Source organism: Paramisgurnus dabryanus, chromosome 4, assembly GCF_030506205.2.
Source record: "Paramisgurnus dabryanus chromosome 4, PD_genome_1.1, whole genome shotgun sequence".
Classification (NCBI taxonomy): Eukaryota; Metazoa; Chordata; class Actinopteri; order Cypriniformes; family Cobitidae; genus Paramisgurnus; species Paramisgurnus dabryanus.
The window spans coordinates 6,608,801-6,629,365 of NC_133340.1; positions in this window are offsets into that span (position 1 = coordinate 6,608,801).

Below are 20,565 nucleotides of genomic sequence, written 5' to 3' on the forward strand. Positions count from 1 at the left end.
TATTGCTAGGTTGGTGCAAAAACAACAACTTATCCCTTAATGTGGATAAAACACAGGAGATGGTTGTTGACTTCCGCAGGATGCAATCTGAACATCGCCCACTGGCTATCAGTGGCTCAGAGGTGGAGAGAGTCAGAAGCACCAAATTTCTTGGCTTACACATTTCTGATGACCTCACCTGGTCTGTTAACACCGGAACCATACTGAAGAAAGCACAACAACGCCTGTACTTTCTGCGGAAACTAAAGAGAGCACGGCTCCCTTCACCCATCCTTAAAACCTTCTACAGAGGAACTGTGGAGAACATAATGACCTACTGTATCACAGTGTGGTTTGGAAACTGTAAAACACACGAACGTAAGTCCCTGCAGCACATAGTGAGGACAGCAGAGAAGATTATAGGGGCCTCTCTACCACCCATCCAAGACATCTTTACATCACGCTGTGTGAACAGAGCTTCAGCCATCATAAAGGACCCCTCCCACCCCTCACATAGTGTGTTTGTCCCGTTACCATCTGGTAGGAGGTTATGCAGCATCAGGACTCGCACTACAAGATTCTACAATAGTTTTTTCCCTCAAGCTGTCAGAGCCCTAAATACCAGGGTGCCAGTCATCATACCGTTGTCATAAATTGCTGTTTCCATTCCCCCCCCCCATTGAAGGACTATGAGCTTAATAACTTTAAATAATAATGACTTTCTTATGGTTGAGTTGCACAATTGTTTTGGTTTTACAGTACTGTATGGGTTACTGTTGGTATGTATTGTGTGTATCATGAGGTGTTGTTATATGTATTTGTGTATGGTTGCACACGGATCTGTATGAAACGAAATTTCGTTCAACTGTATACATGTATACAGTAGAGTGACAATAAATTAACTATGACTATGACTAATCAATTCAAGCATTTTGAAATGTGACATTTTCAAAATGGGCCAGACTAAGTATATCTAACTAATTAACTAGTAATGTGAAGCTTATGACAAAATATTAACAGTTTTATTAAGATCAGACAATATATGTCTTTCCAAGACTAGGGCTGGTTGAATAAACATACAGTAGCCATTAAGTTAAGACTGTGTTTTAAGGACTAGTCTGAAGAACTAGTAGTTAGTTAGGGCTAATCAATCTTACTATTTGGATTTAAATATAATTAAAATAATTTAAATATTTTTTCACATGATACTTAAAGCAGTTATGTTCAATCATGAAGACAAAAATGTATGACTAACTTTGAATACTAGTCTTAGAGATTAATGTTACTGACCATTGGTTTAAGTGTAGTTACAGACTAAAATTAAGGCTTAAGTTTTAGTTATCTTACTTGAAAATAGCTTACACTGGCCTACCTTTAAATATATCTGGGCCATAGTTTTGTCATTAGATGTACACCAGTAATGTTTTTTATAAGGTTTGTTTGTAAAAAGTACCTAAATGTTTTTACATAACTAATGGCTAGTCATGCATCAATTTAAACCTGTGGGAAACAACCCTATGAAGTTATAAAGCTTCAAATGTTCTCTTAGAATTCTTCAAATCCTAAAGGCCACTTCACACTGGTCAGACAGACTCCAACAGACGCGTCTGTTGGAGTCGGTCTGACCAGTGTGAAACCCCTGTTGGAAGTTGTTGGATCAAAGTAAATGACACTTTAGAATGTGGTTGTCTGTTGGTGTCTGTTGGTGTCTGTTGGTGTCTGTTGGAGTTGGTAGTTGTCTGACCAGTGTGAACTGGCCTTAAAGGTATGAACAAGATTGCTGTAAATATGTGGATCCTTAAAGAACAATAATAGGCCAACATTAGAAATAATAACTAATAATCACACATAAAGAGAATATATATTTGGTTATCAGTAGCTTTAGTATTCTAATCTATTTTCCATGACATAAACACGTCATGCTGTGTCTTATAAAGTTTTTAATAATTGTTTATAGAATTATTGCAATGAAATTGTAATGTTATGATACAATTGGTTATTTTAAATGTAAATGATTTACTGAAAACTTACTCTAGCACAGCACATGTGTGAACACAAGGCAAGGCAAGGCAAAGCAAGTTTATTTGAATAGCACATTTCATACACAGAGGTCATTCAAAGTGCTTTACATAGAAATTAGAAAACAATATATAAAAGAGAAAAAAGAAAATGTAAAAATAATAGATACACAATAAAATCACAATAAAAAAAGATACATGAGAATTTAGAATAACAATTAAAGAAAATGAATGTGATTTTAATAAAAACTGTTTAAAATGTTAAAAAGAATAAAACAGGAGTAAAAGTGGCTTGAGTTAAAGGTGCAGTCAGTGTAAAGCAGCACAGTGCTCATTCAGTAAATGCAGAGTTAAACAGATGTGTTTTTAATCTAGATTTAAAAGTTAGTATTCTAATCTATTTTCTATTTTCTATTTACAAATAAGTGCTTAATAGCAAATCTGACTGACATTTGCTTAATGACATCATATTTGTTATTAACTCCATTTGATATAAACAACACATCTGGATCAGTTATGTATGGACATAGCCAGTTGTTAAATATAAAAAAATGTACAGCTTTAGTAATATTTTTAGGCCTACTATAATATGACAGAGGCTGTCATCTGAAATACTTGTATGTTTGCACATAATATCTATGTCAAAGAATATATATGTTCTATAAGAACAATTACTTTTGTTTAAAAAAATAGTCTAAAAGATTTAAACAAGCAACCATTTAGTAAGACCTAGATCTCTATGAATTAAAATGACTGTTACAGATGAGAGAAACATACAAAATGTGCAGAGCATGTTTGTGTATATGTTCCTTTTGACCATAAAGATATATACGGTTTAATAACTTGCATACCTCACTTTATTTACCTAATTAAAACAGAAAGCCTTCATGGTACTCGATTAAAGGACATGAACATGAATCTACTAAATGAAATGATATTTGTTATTGACACAATTTAATAACACCATCCACCATTCAGATAACGTATCTGGTTTTGTTTTATTAAATTGTTTCAGTTCTTACACTCAACAACAGTAAAGCCAGTGCAGTACAATTTTCTCTACACTGTATAATACAAATACAAAAACAACTTTGCAGAAGTATAGCTATCACACAGTCATTTTGAAAACGGCCCTGACAAACGGCCCCTAAAGCTTATGACAAAGCATACAAGTATTATTGAGATCAGGCAATATACTCAAATTCCTTATTGTGGTTTTTAGGTGCAATTTTCCGTTATGTCCACTAGATGGCTGAAGAGGATCAATCACTGGCTGACATTTGCACTCACAGAAAACACAGAAGATGATTACTCTTTAACTAAGTCTACTATTAATAGAACTCTGTACACATTTAAAGGTGCAGTGTGTAATTTTTAGAAGGATCTCTTGACGGAAATGCAAAATGATATACAAAACTATATTATCAGGGGTGTATAAAGACCTTTCATAATGAACCGGTATGTGTTTATTACCTTAGAACGAGACCTTTTTATCTACATACACTGAGGGTCCCCTTACATAGAAGTCACCATTTTTCTACAGAAGCCCTTAACGGACACATTTTTTTACTAAGTTGTCTCCGACGATGACATGTTTGTCTGGTGGCGGCTACTGTAGCATAGAGATGTGTTTCAAAAGCGAGGGGTGAGCAGTGGACTAAGCCATTGGTTGCAATTCGTGACCTCACCACTAGGTGCCACTAAAATGTACACACTGCACCTTTAACTTCATGATTTTACTGTTATAATATTAAAATCACATTTAGTGAAAGACTACCACTTCAATTGTTCTGAGTTATCAGTTTTAACACTCATGTCATTTTATGATAGCTGTGAAACGTGAACATAATTTTGGAGGCACTTACACGACATTTGCAGTAAGAATTATATATTTTTGGTTTTTTATAAAAAAAAAACTACATACCAAATGAGTGTATAACCATGTCAATATTAAGTCTTGTTCTTTAACAGTCTTGTTTCTCCTTTCTCAGGTAAACGTGTGTGTGTACAATATACAATGCAGAATATCTATATGGCCATGTCCTTAAACGTCTTGTGATCTAAATGGCTTGAACCCCGATAATCGCTGCTAGCAGCTATATTACCGTTTGTTTTTGTTAGGATATTTATTATTTTTCTGCCGTAAAACGGATTGTACAGACCAAACCGTAAGGCCTAGAGACTTGAGACTTGGCCAAATAATAGGTCTCATTCGTGCGCGAAGTTGACAGAGTATGAACCCAATCGGCCTATGGGGGGCGCTACAGCGATGGCAAACGCGTTTAGGCTCATACCTCCCACAATTCTTGTCCAAATGTCAAGTGTCTCATATCCCTGGATTCCTTGCATCAAGACGAACAAAATGTATATCTCCGATTTTATTTCCGTCATGAAAAATTTTCCGCTATTTTCGATTTTGTCGAAAAAAATAAAAACGAACTAGTCCTTGGTTTTTCGCCCGATCGGAATCATTCCAGTGCTAAAATGTTCTTTGGAGTTTGAATATCAATAATTATTAAAAATAAGTTGAACTTTCGACTCACGGTCAACATGCCACGCCCAAACGTCTGAATTGTGGGCAGGCACTAGAACATTATTGGCTATAACTGGGGACAGGAATGAAGTATCAACACGACACTTGGTACTTGTGATGAGAGTCAAGGCCTGAGGTTTCATGCATCGTTTCGTCACAGCGCCACCTAGTGGTCATATGAATAAAATAATGCTTATAACTTAGGCTGAGTTTAACGTATTTTCATGCGACTTTTTTCCTTGGAGTCCTGAATTGTTGCCGAGTCCAACGATACCAAGCATGCCAGGTTTTGCTTTACGGTTGGTTCTGCACAGGAAAATAGCGCTTAAAAAACACGCGCGAATAACTCCGCGAGGGTTATTCCGATCGACTCGAAACGACCATAGGAAGAACAATGTATTACCTTATGAACAAAAAGTTCTATTGGCGTTATGTTAAAATTTCCATCAGAAATGGCCGAAAATTGCAAAAAACGAAAAATTACCTCAAAATGTTGTGTTTTTACACATAAATGGTTATAACTCCGCAACGAAATGATATTTTTTCATCAGATTTGATACGCTGATGTCTGAGCACAGTCTGAGGCAATACAAAAAAAATGGTATGCCGGCACCACTAGTTGGTCTCATAATTTAACAAAACCTATGACATTGAGCAAACCCTATGGTCATACAACTGTTTTTTCAATAAACTAAAGTGTACAGCCATGATACTAGCTAGATGTAACACAGTCATGACCTGAGATTCCATGCACGAGTTTGTCATAGCGCCACCTAGTGGTAATTTGTTATTTTCACTTAAAAATACTGTAACCTTACATTTAAAATCATGAGTCATCATGGATTATTCCTTTCATGGCTTTGAGTATAATCATTGATGGATTGCAAGTCACTCCCTAGCAACCAATGAGAATACCCTAGCAACCATTTAGCAAGAGCTGTATCTCTGTATCAGAACATCGTAGAGAAGTGGGGTTCGGCTCTTTTGACTCATTAGCCCTATTTTAACATTTTGTGACCCGAGTTTTGCCAATGCAAGCACCACAAACATTTCCTTCAGTGTTCTATTTGTCAATGTTCTGTGAGAGGAGAGGGAGACATTTCACTGAACGATAGCACTTTTTTGCTGATAACTTTGAACACGTGTGTCTGGTATCTTATTTTTCATCATTTATTTTGTACAATGCAGCAAATCTACACAGCCATGCCCTTAATGGTCTTAATGTCCCAAATCGCTTGAACCCCGGTAATCGCTGCTTGCAGCTATATTTATTAGTTATTATTATTCTGCCGTAAAACGGAACGTGCAGACCAAACCGTAAGGCCTAGAGACTTGAAACTTGGCCAAATGGTAGGACCCAATTTGGGGAGAGGTTGATAGAGTATCAACTCGATTGGCCCATAGGTGGCGCTATAGCGATAACAAACGCGTTGATGGTCATAACTTTCACAAATCTTATCCAAATGTCAAGTGTCTTATATCCCTGGATTCCTTGCGTCAAGGCGAACAAAACGTATATCTCCGATTTCATTTCCGTCATGAAAATTTTTTCGCTATTTTCGATTTTGTAAAAAAAAATAAAAACGAACTCGTCCTAGGTTTTTCGTCCGATCGGAACCGTTCCAGTGCCGTAATATTCCTTGGAGTGTGAATATCAAAAGTTATCAAAAAAAAGTTTAACTTTCGACTCGCCGTCGTCAAGCCACGCCCAAACGCCCCCAATGAGCGGAGCCTCTTGATCTTAAATGGCTATAACTTAGGAAGGGAAGGAGGTATCGACACCAAATTTGGTACACATATACAGGGGACTATTCTGAGGTCAGGTGCAAAAAATTGCGCCGCTTGACCACTAGTTGTCGCTATAACACCACCTCAACTTTGAAGGGCTGTAACTACGGAAATATGGGACCGATCAACTTGACATTTGACAGGTGTGCTCCTGGTCTGGGGTACTATCTATGTTTAAAAGGAATTTTGCGTAACTCAAAAAACATGGCCGCCATCGGCCAATCAAGAAAAAGCAGCTATTAGACAGGGTTAACGGAGGCCGATCGAAATGAAACGCGGTGGGCCTGTTTGTCTCTTGGCCATGAAGGTCTGTGCAGAGTAAGAAAAAATTCGGACTCCGGAGGGCGCTATCACGTTTTTTCAGTGTTTAAGTGATTGTGTATTATGCAGTGTTTCAGATATCAACAAGATCCTCATATCATTTAATAGAGGTACTTAAAATGAACAACTTTTCCTCAAGCAGCACTTGTCTCAGTCGATTCGTTTGTTAGATATTCATCATTTTCTTTGAAACCTACTTTTGCGAACTAGTCCTAGGTTTTTTGACCGATCTGAACCGATCCATTGCTGGAATAGTCCTTAGACACTGATTATCAATAACTATCAAAAAAAAGTTTAACTTTGCACTCATTGTCGCAACACCACGGTCAAAAGTACGAAGAGGAGGTGCCACAAATACTGCAATGGCTATCATTTATGATAGGAATGAGATATCAACACGAAACTTGGTACACATATGTATAGACCCAGGCCGAGGTCACATGCAAAAAATTGCAGAGATTGTCCACTAGGTGGCGCTATAACCTAAGAAAAAATAACGATAACTATAGTATATGTATACAACACATAAATATTTGTCTGACCTACTTTTTATTTTGCACATAACATCTGCTTTCAGATTCTTATAAGGGTCTTTTAGGATAATTACATATCTTAGAAAACATGACGACCAACAGCCAGCCAGCATTAACCATGTACGAGTCCAGCGTAATGGTGTGCCATAACAACTAAACTGATGGGCCTGTTTGTCTTATGTTCTCAAGTGTCTTTGATGATTTTTGGCTCATCATTCCGGAAATATTTGCATCTAGAACAACGGGAGTTACGTTAACTGTGCCCTAGATCAATGGTTCTCAAAATTATTCCTGGAGGCCCACTGCTCTGCACATATACGAAAGTCTTCTATTTTAAACAAATCTACTTTAATCATCAGTAGAGATTTGTATGAACTGAACTGATTGTGTCAGATGAGAGAAACATACAAAATGTGCCGAGCATTGGGTCTTGAGAAACCACTGCGGTTCACTGAGTTGAAAGTACTGCTCTAGATGTTTATGTTTATATGAAAAACAATTTTATGAATTTGCTGTACTATCTGGGCAAATATCAATATGAAACATAAAATAAAATTTTGCCGTTGTATTACTGGATTTGATGTGATGTCACATAGTGAGGTGGGCACCATTTGTAACCTGTATTCTTTATTTCATTTGTAGCTGCTGTTATGTTCCTTTTGTCCATGGGTTTGCATCTGCATGAAAATTATTATAAGATTTAATGATTTGCAGTCATTTACCTCATTAAAACTAAAAGACTTGAGGTAATCAATTCAAGCATTTTGAAATGTGACATTTTCAAAATGGGCCAGACTAAGTATATCTAACTAATTAACTAGTAATGTGAAGCTTATGACAAAATATTAACAGTTTTATTAAGATCAGACAATATATGTCTTTCCAAGACTAGGGCTGGTTGAATAAACATACAGTAGCCATTAAGTAAAGACTGTGTTTTAAGGACTAGTCTGAAGAACTAGTAGTTAGTTAGGGCTAATCAGTCTTACTATTTGGATTTAAATATAATTTAAATAATTTAAATATTTTTTCACATGATACTTAAAGCAGTTATGTTCAATCATGAAGACAAAAATGTATGACTAACTTTGAATACTAGTCTTAGAGATTCATGTTACTGACCATTGGTTTAAGTGTAGTTACAGACTAAAATTAAGGCTTAAGTTTTAGTTATCTTACTTGAAAATAGCTTACACTGGCCTACCTTTAAATATATCTGGGCCATAGTTTTGTCTTAAGATGTACACCAGTAATGTTTTTCATAAGGTTTGTTTGTAAAAAGTACCTAAATGTTTTTACATAACTAATGGCTAGTCATGCATCAATTTAAACCTGTGGGAAGCAACCCTATGAAGTTATAAAGCTTCAAATGTTGTCTTAGAATTCTTCAAATCCTAAAGGCCACTTCACACTGGTCAGACAGACTCCAACAGACGCGTCTGTTGGAGTCTGGAGTCTGTCTGACCAGTGTGAAACCCCTGTTGGAAGTTGTTGGATCAAAGTAAATGAGACTTTAGAATGTGGTTGTCTGTTGGTGTCTGTTGGTGTCTGTTGGAGTTGGTAGTTGTCTGACCAGTGTGAACTGGCCTTAAAGGTATGAAAAAGATTGCTGTAAATATGTGGATCCTTAAAGAACAATAATAGGCCAACATTAGAAATAATAACTAATAATCACACATAAAGAGAATAAATATTTGGTTATCAGTAGCTTTAGTATTCTAATCTATTTTCCATAACATAAACACGTCATGCTGTGTCTTATAAAGTTTTCAATAATTGTTTATAGAATTATTGCAATGAAATTGTAATGTTATGATACACTTGGTTATTTTAAATATAAATATTTACTGAAAACTTACTCTAGCACAGCACGTGTGTGAACACAAGGCAAGGCAAGGCAAGGCAAGTTTATTTGTATAGCACATTTCATACACAGAGGTCATTCAAAGTGCTTTACATAGAAATGAGAAAACAATATATAAAAGAGAAAAAAGAAAATTTAAAAATAATAGATACACAATAAAATCACAATAAAAAAGATACATGAGAATTTTGAATAACAATTAAAGAAAATGAATGTGATTTTAATAAAAACAGTTTAAAATGTTAAACAGAATAAAACAGGAGTTTGGCTTGAGTTAAAGGTGCAGTCAGTGTAAAGCAGCACAGTGCTCATTCAGTAAATGTAGAGTTAAACAGATGTATTTTTAATCTAGATTTTAAAGTTAGTATTCTAATCTATTTTCTATTTTCTATTTACAAATAAGTGCTTAATAGCAAATCTGACTGACATTTGCTTAATGACATCATATTTGTTATTAACTCCATTTGATATAAACAACACATCTGGATCAGTTATGTATGGACATAGCCAGTTGTTAAATATAAAAAATGTACAGCTTTAGTACTATTTTTAGGCCTACTATAATATGACAGAGGCTGTCATCTGAAAAACTTGTATGTTTGCACATCATATCTATGTAAAAGAATATATATGTTCTATAAGAACAATTACTTTTGTTTAAAAAATAGTCTAAAAGATTTAAACAAGCAACCATTTAGTAAGACCTAGATCTCTATGAATTAAAATGACTGTTTCAGATGAGAGAAACATACAAAATGTGCAGAGCATGTTTGTGTATGTTCCTTTTGTCCATAAAGATATATACGGTTTAATAACTTGCATACCTCACTTTATTTACCTAACTAAAACAGAAAGCCTTCATGGTACTCGATTAAAGGACATGAACATGAATCTGCTAAATGAAATGATATTTGTTATTGACACAATTTAATAACACCATCCACCATTCAGATAACGTATCTGGTTTTGTTTTAATAAATTGTTTCAGTTCTTACACTCAACAACAGTAAAGCCAGTGCAGTACAATTTTCTCTACACTGTATAATACAAATACAAAAACAACTTTGCAGAAGTATAGCTATCACACAGTCATTTTGAAAACGGCCCTGACGAACGGCCCCTAAAGCTTATGACAAAGCATACAAGTATTATTGAGATCTGGCAATATACTCAAATTCCTTATTGTGATTTTTAGGTGCAATTTTCCGTTATGTCCACTAGATGGCTGTAGAGGATCAATCACTGGCTGACATTTGCACTCACAGAAAACCCAGAAGATGATTACTCTTTAACTAAGTCTACTATTAATAGAACTCTGTACACATTTAAAGGTGCAGTGTGTCATTTTTAGAAGGATCTCTTGACGAAAATGCAAAATTATATACAAAACTATATTATCAGTGGTGTATAAAGACCTTTCATAATGAACCGGTATGTGTTTATTACCTTAGAACGAGACCTTTTTATCTACATACACTGAGGGTCCCCTTACATAGAAGTCACCATTTTGTGCCGCCATTTTTCTACAGAAGCCCTTAACGGGCAAATTTGTTTACTAAGTTGTCTCCGACGATGACATGTTTGTCTGGTGGCGGCTACTGTAGCTTCTCTATGTGTTTCAAAAGCGAGGGGTGAGCAGTGGACTAAGCCATTGGTTGCAATTCGTGACCTCACCACTAGGTGCCGCTAAAATGTACACACTGCACCTTTAACTTCATGATTTTACTGTTATAATATTAAAATCACATTTAGTGAAAGACTACCACTTCAATTGTTCTGAGTTATCAGTTTTAACACTCATGTCATTTTATGATAGCTGTGAAACGTGAACATAATTTTGGAGGCACTTACACGACATTTGCAGTAAGAATTATATATTTTTTGTTTTTTATAAAAAAAACTACATACCAAATGAGTGTATAACCATGTCAATATTAAGTCTTGTTCTTTAACAGTCTTGTTTCTCCTTTCTCAGGTAAACGTGTGTGTGTACAATATACAATGCAGAATATCTATATGGCCATGTCCTTAAACGTCTTGTGATCTAAATGGCTTGAACCCCGATAATCGCTGCTAGCAGCTATATTTAGGGGTTCAAGCCCGTAGGGCTGAAACCCTATTGTAATTGTTAAGATTTTTATTTATTATTATTATTTTGCCGTAAAACGGAACGTGCAGACCAAACCGTAAGGCCTAGAGACTTGAAACTTGGTCAAATGGTAGGACCCAATTTGGGGAGAGGTTGATAGAGTATCAACCCGATTGGCCTATAGGTGGCGCTATAGCGATAACAAACGCGTTGATGATCATAACTCCCACAAATCTTGTCCAAATGTCAAGTGTCTTATATTACTGGAATCCTTGCGTCCAGACAAACAAAACGTATATCTCCGATTTCATTTCCGTCATGAAATTTTTTTCGCTATTTTCGATTTTGTCGAAAAAAATAAAAACGAACTAGTCCTAGGTTTTTTGTCCGATCGGAACCGTTCCAGTGCTGTAATATTCCTTGGAGTGTGAATATCAAAAGTTATAAAAAAAAATTTGAACTTTCGACTCACCGTCGTAAAGCCACGCCCAAACGCCCCCAATGGGCGGAGCCTCTTGGACTTAAATAGCTATAACTTGGGATTGGAAAGAGGTATCGACACCAAATTTGGTACACATATACAGGGGACTATTCTGGGGTCACCTGCAAAAAATTGCGCCGCTTGACCACTAGTTGGCGCTATAACACCACCTCAACTTTGAAGGTCTGTAACTATAGAAATATGCGACCGATCAACTTGACCTTTGGCACCGGTGCTCCTGGTCTAGGGTACTATCTATGTCTAAAAGGAATTTCGCGTAGCTCAAAAAACATGGCCGCCATCGGCCAATCAAGAAAAAGCAGGTATTAGACAGGGTTAACGGAGGCCGATCAAAACGAAACGCGTTGGGCCTGTTTGTCTCTTGGCCATGAAGGTCTGTGCAGAGTAAGAAAAAATTCGGCCTCCGGGAGGCGCTATCACGTTTTTTCAGTGTTTAAGTGATTGTGTATTATGCAGTGTTTCAGATATCAACAAGATCTTCATATCATTTAATAGAGTTACTTATAATGAACAACTTTCCCTCAAGAAGCACTTGTCTCAGTCGAATCGTTTGTTAGATATTCATAATTTTCTTATAAACCTACTTTTGCGAACTAGTCCTAGGTTTTTTGACCGATCTGAAACAATCAAGTGCTTGAATATTCCTTAGACACTGAATATCAATAATTATCAAAAAAAGTTGAACTTTGCACTCGTGGTCGCAACACCATGGTCAAAAGTACGAAGAGGCGGTGCCACAAATACTTAAATGGCTATCATTTATGATAGGAATGAGATATCAACACGAAATTTGGTACACATATGTATAGTCCTAGGCCGAGGTAACATGCAAAAAATTTCAGAGGTTGTCCACCAGGTGGCGCTATAACCAAAGAACAAAGAACGATGACTATAGCATATGTATACAACACATAAATATTTGTCTGACCTACTTGTTATTTTGCACATAACATCTACTTTCAGGTTCTTATAATGGTCTATGAGGATAATTATTTATCTTTGAAAACATGCCACTCAACAGCCAACCAGTATTAACCATGTACGAGTCAAGCCTAATGGTGTGTGATTACAACTAAACTCATGGGACTGTTGGTCTTATGTTTCCAAGTGTCTGTGAGGATTTTTAGTTCATCTTTCTGAAAATCTTTGCATCTAACACAATGTGTGCAAAGTAAACAGTTCTCTAGATCAGTGGTTCTCAACACACCTGCTTCACATAATCAGCACAATAGTAGAGATCTCTATTAACTAAACTGATTGTGTCAGATGAGAGAAACATACAAAATGTGCAGAGCAGTGGTTCTCCAGAAACGGAGTAGAGAGCCACTGCTCTATATGTTTATGTTTATATGAAAAAACTATTTTGTGAACTAATACTTGGTTTTTCACTCAACACCACTAAAGCCAATGCAATACAATTTCCTGTAGTCTGTGAGCAAATATGAATGCCAAATTGTTATCACCAATTGTACGTCTTATTCCTTTAGTTGTTTAGCTTTGAATTACAAAAACAACTTTTCAAAACTACTAGAATTTTTTCAGTCAACAACAATAAAATCAGCGCAGTACATTTTTCTGTCCTCTGTGTGTAAAGGTATATCAAATACAAAATGTAATGAATTTGAATACCTGCTTTTGTAAGCATAGATTTCATGTGATGTCACACATTGGTGTAGGTGCCATTTGTACGACTGAATTGCAGCATGTGTGTTTAAAGGAACTCATAAAGATATGGATTAAAGTTTTTCATTATCTCCATTTATTTACATCAGTAGCATTAGGATTCTATTCTACCTTCCATGACATAAACGTGTCCTGACATGATGTATAATACAAAGTTGTTACATTTTTATATGTTATTTTTCAAATATTGCACCAAAAACTTCATGTGATAATGCAATTGGTTATTATTCACATAAATGACCTGCTAGAACCCAACTAAAAAGCAGCACTTTATGAAAGTAACACAGACAAATGCTCACCAGCAAATCTGCTGCAAATCTACTAAATAACATGACATTTGTTATTGACATAATTTGATATTGAAAACATATCTGGATCAGTTATTTATTGGCCCAGCCTAAAATCACATGAAAATAATTGCAGAGCTATACCACTATTTGACAATTTAACATGACAGAGCCTAAAAATGTTTCTATTAAAATATGTAACTTTGCTTTATTGTTTCCAAATCCATAAATTAGTATTCTCTTACAATAACACAATAAAAGGATTATATGAAAAATATATACTCTCTGTGTGAAACACAGACCCTCATTAATATACTTAAGAGCATGCTTATCAGGATTTGAGTTAAAAATGTGTCTACCTTTATTTACTTTTAAATATTCAATACTAATTTTATGTTAAATTAATTGTAAAAGGAAAACAATAATTTTAGCCAACAGATGGCAGAAGGTCATCTTCTGCCATCTGCTGGCTAAAATTATTATTTATTATTTAAAATGTATACTCAATGAAATTGTGTTCACAGGTTTCATCAATGGATGCATGATTTAACTTTATGAAGTCAGTATTATTATGTTAAAATAACATTTCGTCAATCATTCTGACGGTATCCGTTTTAACAGTCATGTGACATTCGAACATAGGATAAACATTTAAATAGGTTGATGAACTCTTAAAGGACACCAAGCATATGGAGTTTGGTCATTTATTTCAAAGTCTTATTTCCTAACCCTGCCATTTCTGCTTCTGTGTGTAAATGCATGTATGTGTTTTAGCTTATTCTTCATCATTGCTGTGTTATAGATTAGCCATATGAGACCTATATCTCTATATCAGAACATCGTAGAGAAATTGTGGTGGGCTGTTTTGTCTCATGTTAACAATTTTTGAAACATTTTGTGTGACAAATCTTGCAACAGCATGCACCACATAATTTTCTCTTCAGAAAATTTACCTAATTGGTAACATGTTAGTATTTCATATTCTAAGTATATTTGATAACAATGCAGCAAATCTAAACAGGCATGCCCTTAAAGGTCTTAAAGGTTCATATAATGAGATTTTTTAAAGATGTAAAATAAATTGTTTGTGTACCCAGAGTGTGTATGTGAAGTGTTATCTCAAAATACTCCACAGATCATTTATTATAGCATGTTAAAATTGACACTTTGTAGGCCTGAGCAAAATTGTGCAGTTTTTGGGTGTTTCCTTTAAAATGCAAATGAGTGGATGAAATGCAAACACTGATCACAATGATGGTGGTTTGTTGTAATTGAAATTCAATTGTGCTCTCGATTATTTTATTTTTTATCTTTTTCATGTTTTCTAGGTTGACATAAGCACTGGGGACCCAATTATAGCACTTACACTTGGAAAAAGTCAGATTTTCACGCTATGACCCCTTTAAGGTCCCAGATCGCTTGAACCCCGCTAATCGCTGCTTGCAGCTATATTTAGGGGTTCAAGCCCGTAGGGCTGAAACCCTATTGTAATTGTTAAGATTTTTATTTTTATTAATTATTATTATTTTGCCGTAAAACGGAACGTACAGCCCAAACCGTAAGGCCTAGAGACTTGAAACTTGGCCAAAGGGTAGGACCCAATTTGGGGAGAGGTTGATAGAGTATCAACCCGATTGGCCTATAGGTGGCGCTATAGCGATAACAAACGCGTTGATGATCATAACTCCCACAAATCTTGTCCAAATGTCAAGTGTCTTATATCACTGGAATCCTTGCGTCAAGACGAACAAAACGTATATCTCCGATTTCATTTCCGTCATGAATTTTTTTTCGGTATTTTCGATTTTGTCGAAAAAAATAAAAACGAACTAGTCCTAGGTTTTTTGTCCGATCGGAACCGTTCCAGTGCTGTAATATTCCTTGGAGTGTGAATATCAAAAGTTATCAAAAAAAATGTGAACTTTTGACTTATCGTCGTAAAGCCACGCCCAAACGCCCCCAATGGGCGGAGCCTCTTGGACTTAAATGGCTATAACTTGGGATTGGAAAGAGGTATCGACACCAAATTTGGTACACATATACAGGGCACTATTCTGGGGTCACGTGCAAAAAATTGCGCCGCTTGACCACTAGTTGGCGCTATAACACCACCTCAACTTTAAAGGGCTGTAACTACAGAAATATGGGGCCGATCAACTTGACCTTTGGCACCGGTGCTCCTGGTCTAGGGTACTATCTGTGTCTAAAAGGAATTTCGCGTAGCTCAAAAAACATGGCCGCCATCGGCCAATCAAGAAAAAGCAGCTATTAGGCAGGGTTAACGGAGGCCGATCGAAACGAAACGTGGTGGGCCTGTTTGTCTCTTGGCCATGAAGGTCTGTGCAGAGTAAGAAAAAATTCGGCCTCCGGGAGGCGCTATCACGTTTTTTCAGTGTTTAAGTGATTGTGTATTATGCAGTGTTTTAGATATCAACAAGATCCTCATATCATTTAATAGAGGTACTTATAATGAACAACTTTTCCTCAAGCAGCACTTGTCTCAGTCGAATCGTTTGTTAGATATTCATAATTTTCTTATAAACCTACTTTTGCGAACTAGTCCTAGGTTTTTTGACCGATCTGAACCAATTCAGTGCTGGAATATTCCTTAGACACTGAATATCAATAATTATCAAAAAAAGTTGAACTTTGCACTCTTCGTCGCAATACCACAGTCAAAAGTACGAAGAGGCGGTGCCACAAATACTTAAATGGCTATCATTTATGATAGGAATCAGATATCAACACGAAATTTGGTACACATATGTATAGACCTAGGCCGAGGTCACATGCAAAAAAATTCAGAGATTGTCCACTAGGTGGCGCTATAACCTAAGATCAAAGAACGATGACTATAGCATATGTATACGACACATAAATATTTGTCTGACCTACTTGTTATTTTGCACTTAACATCTGCTTTCAGATTCTTATAAGGGTCTATTAGGATAATTACATATCTTAGAAAACATGAGACCAATAGCCGCCAGCATTAACCATGTACCAGTCCCAGTGTAATGGTGTGCGATTACAACTAAACTGATGGGCCTGTTTGTCTTATGTTCTCAAGTGTCTGTGAGGATTTTTGGCTCATCATTCCGGAAATATTTGCATCTAGAACAACGGGTGTTACGTTAACTGTCCCCTAGATCAGTGGTTCTCAAAATTATTCCTAGAGGCCCACTGCTCTGCACATATACAAAAGTCTTCTATTTTAAACAAATCTACTTTAATCATCAGTAGAGATTTGTATGAACTGAACTGATTGTGTCAGATGAGAGAATCATACAAAATGTGCCGAGCATTGGGTCTCGAGAAACCACTGTGTTTCAGTGAGTTGAAAGTACTTCTCTAGATGTTTATGTTTATATGAAAAACTATTTTGTGAATTTACTGTACTATATCTATTTTATTTTATAATCAAATCATCAAAATGAATTAAAACTAATTAAAATCTAATTATCTCCACTTCTGTTTTCAAATTAAAATATGAACAATTTATATATATATATATATATATATATATATATATATATATATATATATATATATATATTAATTTTAGAAACTCATTACTACAATATTACAATCAAATAGTTTAAATTAAAACTTGTTTAAAGGTTGAACTGCACATTAGTATGGTTTACATCTAGGCAAATATTCATTTCTACATTCATTTCTGTTCTTATAAAAAAGTTATTAATTTTTTTTCTAGAATATTTACTCTATTAATACATAACTGAGTATTATGTAAGGAGTTACAATCATAAGATGTATAACATTGAAAGAGTTGAATAAGTCCACTAGGTATGGCATCAAATACAACTGCAAATTCCTTAGCAGTTACTGGAATCTTATAGTGATTGAGGAATTCACAATAATTAAAGAGGTGACCATCATCTTTAAATAACTGCCTCACTAATATTATATTATTATCATACCAATTTCTATAAAATAAGGATCTGTTTCTTGTATAGAATATTCTTGTTATTCCAAATAAAAGATCTATGTGGAGAAAAGTTATGTTTTTATATGAGCATCCAAGAAAACAAACCTGTTTATGGAAACCTGACAGTTTTATGGGAAACTTGTTTATATCAAAATTGTATCGCATAAAAAATTCCAAACCACCCAATTTCTTAAAAATCATTTCTGGTATGATGTTCCATATACTACCTTTGCAACTTCAGTAACTTTTTATCCACTTATTTTTAAAAACACAGTTAGCAGTATTAAAATCTAGTAAAAAAAGTATCCTCCTTTCTCAACTGGATTGCATAGAATTGACTTTTTAATGTAGTGCTTCACTGCTGGGTCTGTCGTTCATACGTGGATTACTCAGTTAGCTGGATTTCATTGTTGACGATTTAGCTTCATGTTGAATTATTTGTTTCTTCGAAGGTCATCCTAGAGTTGTTGTTATAGTAACATGTCCGTAAGGTTAATACTGCTCGGGATTCAAATTCAACTCGTAATAAAAAATGATACATTTAATATTTTAGTAATGTTATTTAAAAAAAACTATATAATATAAAAAACATAATTAAGACTGTGTTTTAAGGACTAGTCTGAAGAATTAGTAGTTAGTTAGGGCTAATCAGTCTAACTATTTGGATTTAAATATATTTTAAATAATTTAAATATTTTTTCACATGATACTTAAAGCAGTTATGTTCAATCATGAAGACAAAAATGTATGACTAACTTTGAATACTAGTCTTAGAGATTAATGTTACTGACCATTGGTTTAAATGTAGTTCCAGACTAAAATTTAGGCTTAAGTTTTAGTTGTCTTACTTGAAAATAGCTTACACTGGCCTACCTTTAAATATATCTGGGCCATAGTTTTGTCTTAAGATGTACACCAGAAATGTTTTTTATAAGGTTTGTTTGTAAAAAGTACCTAAATGTTTTTACATAACTAATGGCTAGTCATGCATCAATCTAAACCTGTGGGAAACAACCCAATAAAGTTATAAAGCTTCAAATGTTGTCTTAGAATTTTTCAAATCCTAAAGGTATGAAAAAGATTGCTGTAAATATGTGGATCCTTAAAGAACAATAATAGGCCAACATTAGAAATAATAACTAATAATCATACATAAAGAGAATATATATTTGGTTATCAGAAGCTTTAGTATTCTAATCTACTTTCCAGAACATAAACATGTCATGATGTATCTTATAAAGTTTTTAATAATTGTTTATAGAATTATTGCAATGAAATTGTAATGTTATTATACAATTGGTTATTTTAAATGTAAATGATTTGCTGAAAACTTACTCTAGCACAGCACATGTGGGAACACTAATAAGTGCTTAATAGCAAATCTGACTGACATTTGCTTAATGACATCATTTGTTATTAACTCCATTTGATATAAACAACACATCTGTATCAGTTATGTATGGACATAGCCAGTGGTTAAATATAAAAAATGTAGAGCTTTAGTACTACTTTAAGGCCTACTATAATATGAGAGAGGCTGTTATCTGAAATACTTGTATGTTTGCACATAATATCTATGTCAAAGAATATATATGTTCTATAAGAACAATTACTTTTGTTAAAAAAATGTCTAAAAGATTTAAACAAGCAAACATTTAGTAAGACCTACAGAATAGATCTCTATGAACTAAAATGACTGTTTCAGATGAGAGAAACATACAAAATGTGCAGAGCATGTTTGTGTATATGTTCCTTTTGTCCATAAAAATATATACGGTTTAATAACTTGCATACCTCACTTTATTTACCTAATTAAAACAGAAAGCCTTCATGGTACTCGATTAAAGGACATGAACATGAATCTGCTAAATGAAATGATATTTGTTATTGACAGGATTTAATAACACCATCCACCATTCTGATAACGTATCTGGTTGTTTTATTAAATTGTTTCAGTTCTTACACTCAACAACAGTAAAGCCAGTGCAGTACAATTTTCTCTACACTGTATATATATATATATATATATATATCAAATACAAAAACAACTTTGCAAAAGTATAGCTATCACACAGTCATTTTGAAAATGGCCCTGACGAACGGCCCCTAAAGCTTATGACAAAGCATACAATGTATTATTGAGATCAGGCAATATACTCAAATTCCTTATTGTGGATTTTAGGTGCAATTTTCCGTTATGTTCACTAGATGGCAGAAGAGGATCAATCACTGGCTGACATTTGAACTCACAGAAAACACAGAAGATGATTACTCTTTAACTAATTCTACTATTAATAGAAATCTGTTCACATTTAAAGGTGCAGTGTGTAATTTTTAGAAGGATCTCTTGACAGAAATGCTAAATGATATACAAAACTATATTATCAGGGGTGTATAAAGACCTTTCATAATGAACCGGTATGTGTTTATTAGCTTAGAACGAGACCTTTTTATCTACAAACACCAAGGTCCCCTTACATGGAAGTCAACATTTTGTGGCGCCATTTTTCTACAGAAGCCCCTAACGGACAAATTTTTTACTAAGTTGTCTCCGACGATGACATGTTTGTCTGGTGGCGGCTACCGTAGCTTCTCTATGTGTTTCAAAAGCGAGGGGTGAGCAGTGGACTAAGCCATTGGTTGCATTTCGTGACCTCACCACTAGATGCCACTAAAATGTACACACTGCACCTTTAACTTCATGATTTTACTGTTATAATATTAAAATCAAATTTAGTGAAAGACTACCACTTCAATTGTTCTGAGTTGTCAGTTTTATCACTCATGTCACTTTATGATAGCTGTGAAACGTGAACATAATTTTGGAGGCACTTACATGACATTTGCAGTAAGAATTATATTTTTATGTTTTTTATAAAAAAAAACTAAATACAAAATGAGTGTGTAACCATGTCAGTATTAAGTCTTGTTCTTTAACAGTCTTGTTTCTCCTTTCTCAGGTAAACGTGTATGTGTATAATATACAATGCAGAATATCTATATGGCCATGTCCTTAAAC